Below are 10,934 nucleotides of genomic sequence, written 5' to 3'. Positions count from 1 at the left end.
GAAAACCAAACTATTTGGCATTGTATGTGAACAAGTCGTGATTGATATGATGATAAACAACACATAAAACTCTGATATCTGTACCTGCGGGAGGTCAGAAACCAAAAATAGCAGTCAGCTAATTTTTGATCATTTTGGGATAGTCGGCCTCCAGTTGTACACAACATCGACAACAGACAAAACGTAGGCGATAAAGTGCATATTGAAGTATAAATGTGTTGTATGTAGAGTTTTGCACTTGGTTTTCTGGTGCAGGAGCCTTCCTAAATGTCCTCCAAGTACAAGAAACTGAAGTACAGTACTGTAGGTTTATTGGAGAAAAACAGATAGCATCATGTGAGTGGTTAGCGCCATCTGCTGGATGTTGCAGAATATGGTTAGTCATGGATGACATGCAGCTAGACGCATCAGGTCAAATAAACAACTTTACAACCTGGCCCCAAAGGCAAGGGCTGGACCCCTTATACGTTAATACTGTACATTCTGGCAGCACCATGTTATTAGTGGATGATATGCTGAACCTGCCTAAATACAATTGCAATGGGTAACACGTCCCTTGTCCTCTTTGGACAAAGGGAGGTGTTATCCCCCCCCCCTCCCAAATCAATTAGACTCTGGTTATATAATGCCTTGTGGGCCATACATACGAGGTGATTAAAGCCTCATTTCTAAGCAATCTGTCTAGTGCAGTGGTAGCCAACCCTAGCCCTCGAGAGCTACCAACAGTTCACATTTTCCAGACAACCTATCTGCTGCACTCATTAATCACTGACACATTTTAAAAGATACACAGAAGCAGTTAATTAGCTCACTTGGGATTCTGTGAGGAGACCTGCAAAACATGCACTGTTGGTAGCTCTCGAGGACTAGGGTTGGTTACCCCAGGTCTAGTGTGTATGGGCGATGCGTGGTCCCGCCTGATGCTATCGCCTGTCTATTGCATGCAGTATAATTCTAGTCCTCACCAATGTTTTCTTAATTGAGAACGCTAACCGTGACAGATCGCTCAGCAAACATCGCTTGTGCAGCACTGCGTGCAGAGCCATCTGTGCATAATTAGATCGCTCAGCACAAAGATTTCATCGCTCCCGTGTGCACGGGGCATATGATAAATAATAAATAGAATGTTATTGGTTGATATGGATAATGTATATACTTGTCCTTGTTAGAAGTTTGATACGACTCCTTGTAACCTACGGCTTAGCATGAGCGACTGGTATGGGGCACACAATTCTGGATTCTCTTTTTTTTTTTTGGAAGGGGGTTATGGAAGTGAGGACAAACAAAATTGTGCCAAATTACATGGATCTGAGAACTTATACGAGCCTATGTATTTTCATTAAAAAAGCCTATTGAAAGTGCATCAGAATTTGCTGTGCTATATATGAAACTTAGGTAGAAAAGGTAGCGCTAAACCAATGAGGATATTATAGATAAAAATAACATTTAATGGTACACATACATTTTACATAGGTGAAAATAAACAATGTTAAAAACAGTGCTCACTGCCCATTGGGCCACTTCTTAAACAGCTGTTTTGGGGGGGGGGGGGGGGGGGGGGGATCCGCTCCTATCTATGCCGCCAGATGGTGAAACAAAGGACCAGTCAATAGGCAGGGGATTGTATGATTCCCCAATCCAAATGATGTTAGATGGTAGGATATAATTACCAATGCAGTTCTTTGGTGGGTTCCTCTGGGTGATCTTTAAATCCTTCAACCAGCCGCCCCTACCAGTGGACCGTGTCCAACCTTTGAAAAAGCTTAGGATAGCATATGAGCTGTGTCATCCCTTTGTAGTTGGAAGATGAGGAAAAAGTCCACTTGTAAAACTGTAATAGCAGGACACGGTCCACTGGTAGGGGCGGCTGGTTGGATCCCGTTTCGCTGTCATGCAGGGACAGCTTTTTCAACCAACCAGGGGGGGGACAGCTTTTTCAACCAACCTTTGAAAAAGCTGTCCCTGCATGACAGCGAAACGTGTCAAGAGCTGCTATACTCATCTGCCCCTAACTGCCACTCCACGCAATTGCACCTTGCACTTTATTCCGGGATCCAACCAGTCGACCCTACCAGTGGACCGTGTCCTGCTATTAGTTTTACAAGTGGACTTTTTCCTCATCTTCCAACTACAAAAAGGGATGACACAGCTCATATGCTATCCTAAAACGATTTAAAGATCACCCAGAGGAACCCACCAAAGAACTGCATTGGTAATTATATCCTACCATTTAACATCTTTTGGATTGGGGAATCATACAATCCCCTGCCTATTGACTGGTCCTTTGTTTCACCATCTGGCGGCATAAATAGGAGCGGATCCCCCCCCAAACAGCTGTTTACGAAGTGGCCCAATGGGCAGTGAGCATTGTTTTTAACATTGTTTATTTTCACCTATGTAAAATGTATGTGTACCATTAAATGTTATTTTTATCTATAATATCCTCATTGGTTTAGCGCTACCTTTTCTACCTATTTTTCTTCCCTGTTTTTTTGGGACCCACTCAGTCCCAACGGTAGCTGCTTCACAAAACACCCCTTGCCCGCGCCCATTGAGCTACTCAGTAGCTCCAGCCCTTTCTGCTATATATGAAACTGTAAACAATAAAAGACATCGTAATTAAATTATTTAATAAATGCTGGGAAAAAAGGATTTTACCATGAAAACTGATAGCGGCTCATTGAATTTCCCCCTTAATGTCTTATAAAAGTGGACAAGCAAACTTATTTGCTTACTTTTCATCACAAAAGGTTTTTTTTTATGCTTTCAAACAACTTTAAGGGCAGTATTCAATGCCTTTTTTCGGCATGTGCAGCGAATCCTATTTAGGATTCGCTGCGTTCCGGAGGACTGGAGCATTCGCTGCCAGCCCTCTCTCACTCTATTCAATGAAGCAGGGGCTCGCTGCCCCTGACAGTGTTACGGCGGCAGGCAGGGAGATGGAAGCCTCCCTGCCTGCGTAGGAATGTGTGGGGGGGAAGGAAGGGCTCCCAGGGACACAGGCAGCAGAAGCTGCCCCCTCAGAGAGCTAGCAGAGGAGGCGGTGGAGGCTGCGCTTGTTCCACTCGTGCTTATGTAATGAGCGGGACCCAGTGCAGTGAATATTAATGAGCAGCTCTTTGTCCCCTGCTGGCGTATGTGTAAAATAAAATAAAAAATTCAATATATATTCATGTGCAGCAAGCACGTGAATAAAAATAGCATGCCCCTTCACAGAATAAAATTAGATTTTTTTACACCAAATAAAAAAACTTTATTTTAAAAGAACACATTCCAGTTCACCTTAAAAAGATGATGATTGCTAAACGGTGAAACACGGCAAAAATCAAGCTGAAAGCAATTCGCCATCCGAGCATTGAATACACTCACGGCGAATTATGGTGAATGTAATTGAAAATCCCATTAAAAAACAACAGCGAATTGCAGAAAGCGTGAGACTGAGAACTGGCCGGCATTCACTGTTCGCTTTTGGTGAACATTGAATAGCGTGAATCAGATTTTCAGTGAAAAAGATTCACCACAAGGAGTGAACACAGGTCAATTCGCCGTAAAAAAACTGTGAATCCTGAGCATTGAATACTGGCCTAAGACTATCACTACATAATACTTTTATCCAAACTTCAGTTAATGTAACCACAATCTTAAAAGATGTGATGTCATACAAATTATACCAGTCCTCTACAATGATTGCAATACTGTTGCTCCTCTGCATTACACGAGATTTGTGCAGAGGGAGTTAGATTTGGGTGGGGTTTATACTTCAAACGGATATCTATATTGCAGCGTAAAATAAAGCAGCCATTATGTACCCTGCACAGAAACAAAATAACACCCATATCTAAAGGCCCCCATACACTACTTGTCCTAAGGACAAGTCGGACCAGTTTGCCCTTGAGAGAGCCCCATCAGATCTCTGCAAAGCTACTTATGATTTGGCACTTGATGAGCCAAATTATGCATGCAATAGATTGCATGCAATGTATTGCATGTATATTCCCGGGGAGTTGGCAGCAGCGGGAAGGTCCGTTCGGCGCTGGGCAGTAAGTCAGCGGGGTCCGGGCAGTGGCGGCGTTCGCGCGGGGTGGGCAGCAGGGTCCCTGCGACACTGTGAATTAAGTCAGTGGGGTCCATGCAGCAGATGGTAACTAAGTATCGCTATTTGCGGGGCGGCGGCATGGAAAGAGCTGCTGAATTTGAAAACACTGGCCGGAGGCTGATTGGCTGAATCTCACCTAATGCACAGCGCTGCAGGGACCCTGCTGCCTGCCCTGCGTCGCATGGACGCTGCCGCTACCCGGACCCCGCTGCTGCACATAGGTGTGTGACAGCGGTGCTTCACTGCTGTTACACACCTAGGGATCTGACCAACACATCCTGATGTGCCGCTGATGGGTCCGATCCAACAGATTGAACCTGCAGCAGGTTCAATCTGTGGGACAATTAAGCCAGAACCAGACGGATCCGGACATAAATCGATGGGTAAAGCATAGTCCATCGAGAGAAGAGCTGAAATAATTGTGGTGCTAACAAATCAAGAAGTAGTAATAGTACAAAATATTTTCCTCTACCTTCCCCCATGGCAGCCATTACTATGGGTTCCTCCCTTCTGGGTAGTCCTTCGGAAAAGAAAAAAAGACACCAGCCCCTATAAGAAGGCTCCACCTCCCTGCTCCGGTGTCTTTTTTTCTTTTCCGGGTAGTTGGAAGGGCTTACCCTGTGAAGTGCTGCCTGGATACCGCTGCTCAGGTGTGAGGACTTTGCTGCAGCTGGTGGGGTCCGGTCCCAGAGTTTGTGCCGCATGCAAACCCAGAAAGGGGTAAGCTGAGTCGGCGGCATCCTCAGGAGTGCACTATCAAGCGGCGCGGGATAGCGTTTGCAGTGTAACTCCTGGCCTGTGTTAATCTCCGTAGAGAACAGGCGGGTGTCAGGTGGTGCGCGACGCGGGAGATGACGCGTGCATAACAAGTAGCCGGCTGGAGGAAGAAGCCGGGTCGCGTGGACGCTGCTGCGACTGCTGCACGGAGCGCGGTTGGACGGGTGAGAGAGTCTGATATTTTTTGTTGTCCACTGCATCACCAATGCTTGCGGGGAGAGAGAGAGAAGTAAGCACCTGGTATTTTGCTTTTGTCAGAATTCTGTGGAAAGGATTGTCTGCTTGGAAGCAGGTGTGTTGGAGTAGTACTGAGGCGGTAACTCTTTCCCTGCTGGATTGAAGAGGTGATTGTGGATGCAGTACTCTCTTACTGAATGAGCAGTGTTTTTTTGCATAAGCTAAAGTTGTATATGCTTCTATTCAGCGCACCACCTTGAGATTATGGAGGAGGAAAACCGGCAGGCTGTTAGGAAGTCAGGGTAAGCCCTAAGAGAGGAATAATTTTTTAATGGTGGTGGTCATTAGTTTTTTATTTTTATTTTTGTTGTGGCACCACTGTGTTTGTTACTTAGGTGATATTCTTTGTTGGTAGGTCTGAGACCAGCAGAGAAAAGGAAGCTAAGCAGAAGAGATCACACAAAGCTAAATGCAGTTCTTGTGACAAATCTTTGCCTGAGAGGCATGTGGGCAGCCTGTGTGAGGCTTGTAAGACCCCGCTGCAAATACCTATGGTTCAGATGAACAGTCTGGTAGATATGCTGAGAAAATCACTGTCAGATACCTTTATGACTAAGGAGGATTTTTCCAAAATGAGATCTAAAAGGAAACATGCTGTATTAAGTGATTCAGATGAATCAGTGGAAGCAGCTGGCAGTGTGCATGTGCTGGATCAAGATCCTGACATTGATGATGAGGATCAATTACAGGATAAGTCTGAGTCTGACTTCAGTACAGACATGATTAATAACTTATTGGGACTGATTCACAAGTCTTTGAACATAGAGGATCCAGCAGAAGATCTTAATTTGCAAGAATTGCTGTTTAAAGATAAAAGGAAAAAGAGTAAAGTTTTTCCATTATCACAGACTTTAAAAGGGGTGATTGCTGATGAGTGGAAACACCCAGATAAAAGGATTGCTATACCAAGTAGGATTGCAAAAATGTATCCATTTGAGAGGGAGCAAGTTTCATCCTGGGATGAGGCCCCTAGGGTGGATGCAGCGGTCTCTAGGATATCCAGGAAGACTACGCTTCCACTAGAGGACGCAAACATTTTTAAGGATCCCATGGAAAGGAGGATCGAATTGGGCCTTAAAAGGCAACACTTGGTAGCAGGGGCGGCATTAAAGCCTGCTGCAGCAATGGCGGTGACCTCCAGAGTTCTCAGAGGCTGGTGTCAGCAGCTTGAGGCTGATATATTGGATGGCATAAAGAGGTCTGAGTTAATCAAAATGATTCAGGACATACAACTGGCAGTACAGTTCTTGTGTGAGGCCTCTTTGGACTCAGTGCGCCTGGCTGCAAGGGCAGGGGCCACTACAGCAGCTATCAGAAGGGCCTTGTGGCTGAAGCCATGGGCTGCAGACGTTCAGTCAAAGAACAAGTTAATGTCTCTTCCGTTCCAGGGTGATTACCTGTTCGGAAAGCAGCTGGATGATCTGGTGACAAAGATATCTGGGGGCAAGTCGGTTTGGTTGCCCCAGGACAAAACTGCCAAGAAGAATGTGCCTAGTAGGTTCAACAGATACCAGCCACAGGATTATAGGGAAGCCAGGAGTTATAGGCCTGGCAGGGCCTATAGAAGGGGATCCTGGATATCCAGGGCAAATTTTCGGGCCCAAAGGGGCAGAGAAAATAGATTCCCTTCCAAGAAGGAACAGCAATGACGCCGACCCTCAAAGGGTAGGTGCCAGACTGTTAAAGTTTCATCAGGTCTGGCAAAGGTCCACCACAGACAGGTGGGTCTTGGAAATCATCCAGTCAGGATACAAGATAGAGTTCAAAACGTGGCCAGGAAATCTGGTAGTAGAATCCCCTATTCCCAGGGACAAGGAGGAAAGGGAAGCTTTGTTTTTGAGTTTGGAAGAGATGATGGCCCAAGGCGTGGTCACTGTAGTACCAAGAGGACAAGAGCCTCTAGGGTGGTACTCTCGTTTTTTTGTTATAAAAAAAGCATCCGGAGGTTTTCGTACCATTCTGGATCTCAGACGTCTCAACAGAAAGGTGCGCATCAGGCCATTCAAGATGGAATCAATCAAGTCCATACTTCCAGAGATAGGTCCAGGAGATTTTATGACTTCAATAGATCTCAAAGATGCGTACCTTCATGTGCCAATATTCGAGGGACATCGAAAATTTCTACGTTTCAAGATTCTAGGTGTGAGCTATCAATTCACGGCCCTCCCATTCGGGTTGGCAACTTCCCCACGCACATTCTCAAAGGTACTGATAGTACTAGTGGCAAGACTGAGGCAAGAAGGCATAAAGCTATGGCCTTACCTAGACGACATACTTATAGTGGCAAGCTCCAGGGACGTTGTGCTACGTCACACAGAAAGAGTGATTCAATGTTTGGAGCAACATGGGTGGCTTATAAATCGAAAGAAAAGTCATTTAGAGCCAGCTCAGAAAATACAATACTTGGGAGTGATAATAGACTCCGCCCAAATGAAGGTGGCATTAACCGCCGACAGGAGGTTGAAGTTGATACAACAAGCCAATATGATGAGGATAAGATCAACGGTGAGGTCACAGGACTGTATGAAGGTGCTGGGTCTCATGGCGGCCGCATTAGAGACAGTGCAATGGTCCAGATTTCATATGAGGAAAATACAGGCCTGCTTTCTCATACAATGGAACAAGGACAGCAAAAATCTGATGCAAAGAATAGTGTTGACAAAGGCGGCAAAATTAGATTTGGCCTGGTGGTCGGACGACGATCGGCTAAGACAGGGAAGGTCGTTCGCCCCCATGGAGCAAGTAGTCGTGACTACGGATGCCAGTCAAATAGGCTGGGGAGCATCTTGTGGTCCAGGGATTGCACAAGGAAGATGGTCCCCATCCTGGGGAAAAGCACACTCCAATATGAGAGAAATGGAGGCAGTGGTCAGAGCGTGTCGTCAGTTCCAGAGTCAGATTCAGGGCAAAGAGCTCATCATCAGATCAGACAATCGGGCTGTAGTGGCCTATATAAATCGCCAAGGCGGAACAAGAAGTCGCAGTCTGATGGAAGTGGCAGACAGGTTGTTGGCCTGGGCAGAGACTTCTGTTCTAAACATAACATCGGTCTTTCTGGCAGGGAAAGAAAACTACAGGGCAGACGAATTAAGCAGGAAGACCTGTCTACCAGGAGAATGGTCGCTCAACGACGAAGTTTTCACCATGTTAGTGAGGAGATGGGGTCTACCTCAAGTGGACCTCATGGCCTCAGCAGAGAACAACAAGGTACCAGTGTACTTTTCTCGATTCAAGGATCCGCAAGCAGAGCAATGGGACGCGCTGACGGCCACCTGGTGGATGAGGCGTGCCTATGTTTTCCCACCGATTCCGGTAATTCCGAGATTGTTGAGGAAAATTCAGAGGGAGAAAGCAGAGGTAATAGCGGTACTACCTTATTGGCCACGGAGGGCGTGGTTTGCTTCAGTACGCCAGATGGCGGTGGAAGAACCGTGGACGCTTCCGTCAAAACCCGATCTTCTAGTTCAGGGGCAAATATGTCAGCCGCAACCTTTGACCTGGAAGTTGACGGCCTGGCGGTTGAAACCAGGTCATTGACTGAAAAGGGTTTTGAAGGGGAAGTGGTCCAAACCCTGCTCAAGGCTAGGAAGGGATCCACTTCTGCAGCGTATTACAAAGTGTGGAAAAAATACGTATCAAGGTGTAAGGAGAAGATGCAGTCGCCGAGGGAAGTTACATCAGTACTAAGTTTTCTGCAAGTAGGACTGCAGATGGGACTGTCCTTAAGTACTTTGAAGGTACAAGTCTCAGCCCTGTCGGCAATGTTGGACTGGGACTTGGCAGGGGACAGGTATGTCCGAAGGTTTATTCAGGCAGTAAGAAGACTGAAACCTAAATTTAGATCTCCCATGGCACCTTGGGACTTGAATTTGGTGCTTGGGGTGCTTATGGAACCTCCGTTTGAGCCCTTACACGAAATTTCATTATTATTTCTTTCCTGGAAAGTTTTATTTTTGGTGGCAATTACGTCTGCAAGAAGAATTTCAGAATTGCAAGCGTTGTGGGCAGAAGAGCCTTTTCTAAATTTTTTTGAGAATAGGGTAGTTCTAAGAACTAATCCACAATTCCTACCAAAAGTTGTGACAGAGTTTCACATAAATCAAGAGATTGTTTTGCCCTCTTTTTGTATGAATCCTACAAACGAAAAGGAGAAGCGTTTGCATAACTTGGATATTGTGAGAGCGCTAAAAGTTTATGTTCAGAGAACAAAAGAAGTTCGAACAGTCAAGAATCTGTTTGTTCTAACAACTGGTGCTAGAAAGGGTCAAATGGCCTCAAAGGCGACATTGGCGCGGTGGATTAAGGACTGTATCCTCAAAGCGTATCAAGTGAGGCAGAGAGAGCCACCTGTGAGCTTGAAGGCACACTCTACAAGAGCAATGGCCGCTTCCTGGGCGGAGAAAGGATCCGCTTCAGTGGAAGAATTATGTAAGGCGGCAGGATGGTCGTCGATACATACATTTACAAAACATTACAGACTGGATGTAATGTCTTCAGCAGACGCTAAGTTCGGGAGGAAAGTTCTTAGCGCAGCTCTATGAAAGTTTGAAGAAGTTGTTCTGAAACTATGATTTATGATTATTATGATTTCGAGGAGGCAACAATTCGGTGCTGGTTGTGAGTATGCCCTCCCGAAAATAATAACTGCTGGGGTATGACCCATAGTAATGGCTGCCATGGGGGAAGGTAGAGGAAATATCAGATTATTACCTGGTAATATGTTTTCCTCTACTCCACCATGGCAGCATATATTCCCATCCCTTACGAATTGTTGTGTATTGTGTTATGTGGAATAAATATTTCTGTTTATGTATTAAAGCTGGAGAATGCAAGACACCGGAGCAGGGAGGTGGAGCCTTCTTATAGGGGCTGGTGTCTTTTTTTCTTTTCCGAAGGACTACCCAGAAGGGAGGAACCCATAGTAATGGCTGCCATGGTGGAGTAGAGGAAAACATATTACCAGGTAATAATCTGATATTTATTACAACAACAACAAAAAAAATCAGTTATTACATTAAGTATAATAAAAAAAACCCTCTATAAGTATTGCGGCAATGGGCTGTAACCATATGATTTCACCTAATGACAACAAAAGCAAACGGTGTAATTCTTCACCAAATCATATTTCTATGTTCCTAGTTGAACCAGCGATGTGGCTCACCATATGTGAACAAACTAATCTCTATGGATGGGACAGACCTAGCCAGGGAAGAGGATCTGGGATCACTGCCGATAGTATGCATTATAATATTCAATAAGTGCTGATGAAACTTTCCTATGTGTTATGAGGGCAATTCCTGCTGCATCAGATCCTTTCAATAATATACAATGATACTAGAATCTTTTGAATTATGAGTTTGCAAGAAGTCTTATACTGTACTCCTATGTGAAACCTCCATTACGGATCATGTGCAATAAAAGCAATAATATCCGTTGACATGATTCTTTGCAGTCCTGCAATTACCTCAGTAACCACAAACTATTTATTTTTAAAGATGGAGATATAACATTTATTACCAGTTATTTATATAGCGCACAAATATTCCACAGTGCTTTACAGAGTATAGTTGAACACTCACATCAGTCACTGCCCGAGTGGAGTTTACAATCTATATTCCCTACCACATGTACACAAACACAGCGACATTCTAGGGTTAATTTTGCTGGGAGCCAATTAACCTAACCGTATATTTTTGGATTGTGTGAGGAAACTAGAGTACCCAGAGGAAAACCAGGCAAGTACAGAGAGAATATACAAACTCTGTACAGAGCCATGGTAGGAATCTAACCCATGACCTCAGAGTTGTGAGGCAGTAATGCTAAC

This window comes from Crinia signifera, chromosome 1 (genome assembly GCF_055691185.1).
Source record: "Crinia signifera chromosome 1, ASM5569118v1, whole genome shotgun sequence".
NCBI lineage: Eukaryota > Metazoa > Chordata > Amphibia > Anura > Myobatrachidae > Crinia > Crinia signifera.
Note: the sequence above shows the minus strand (reverse complement) of the source record.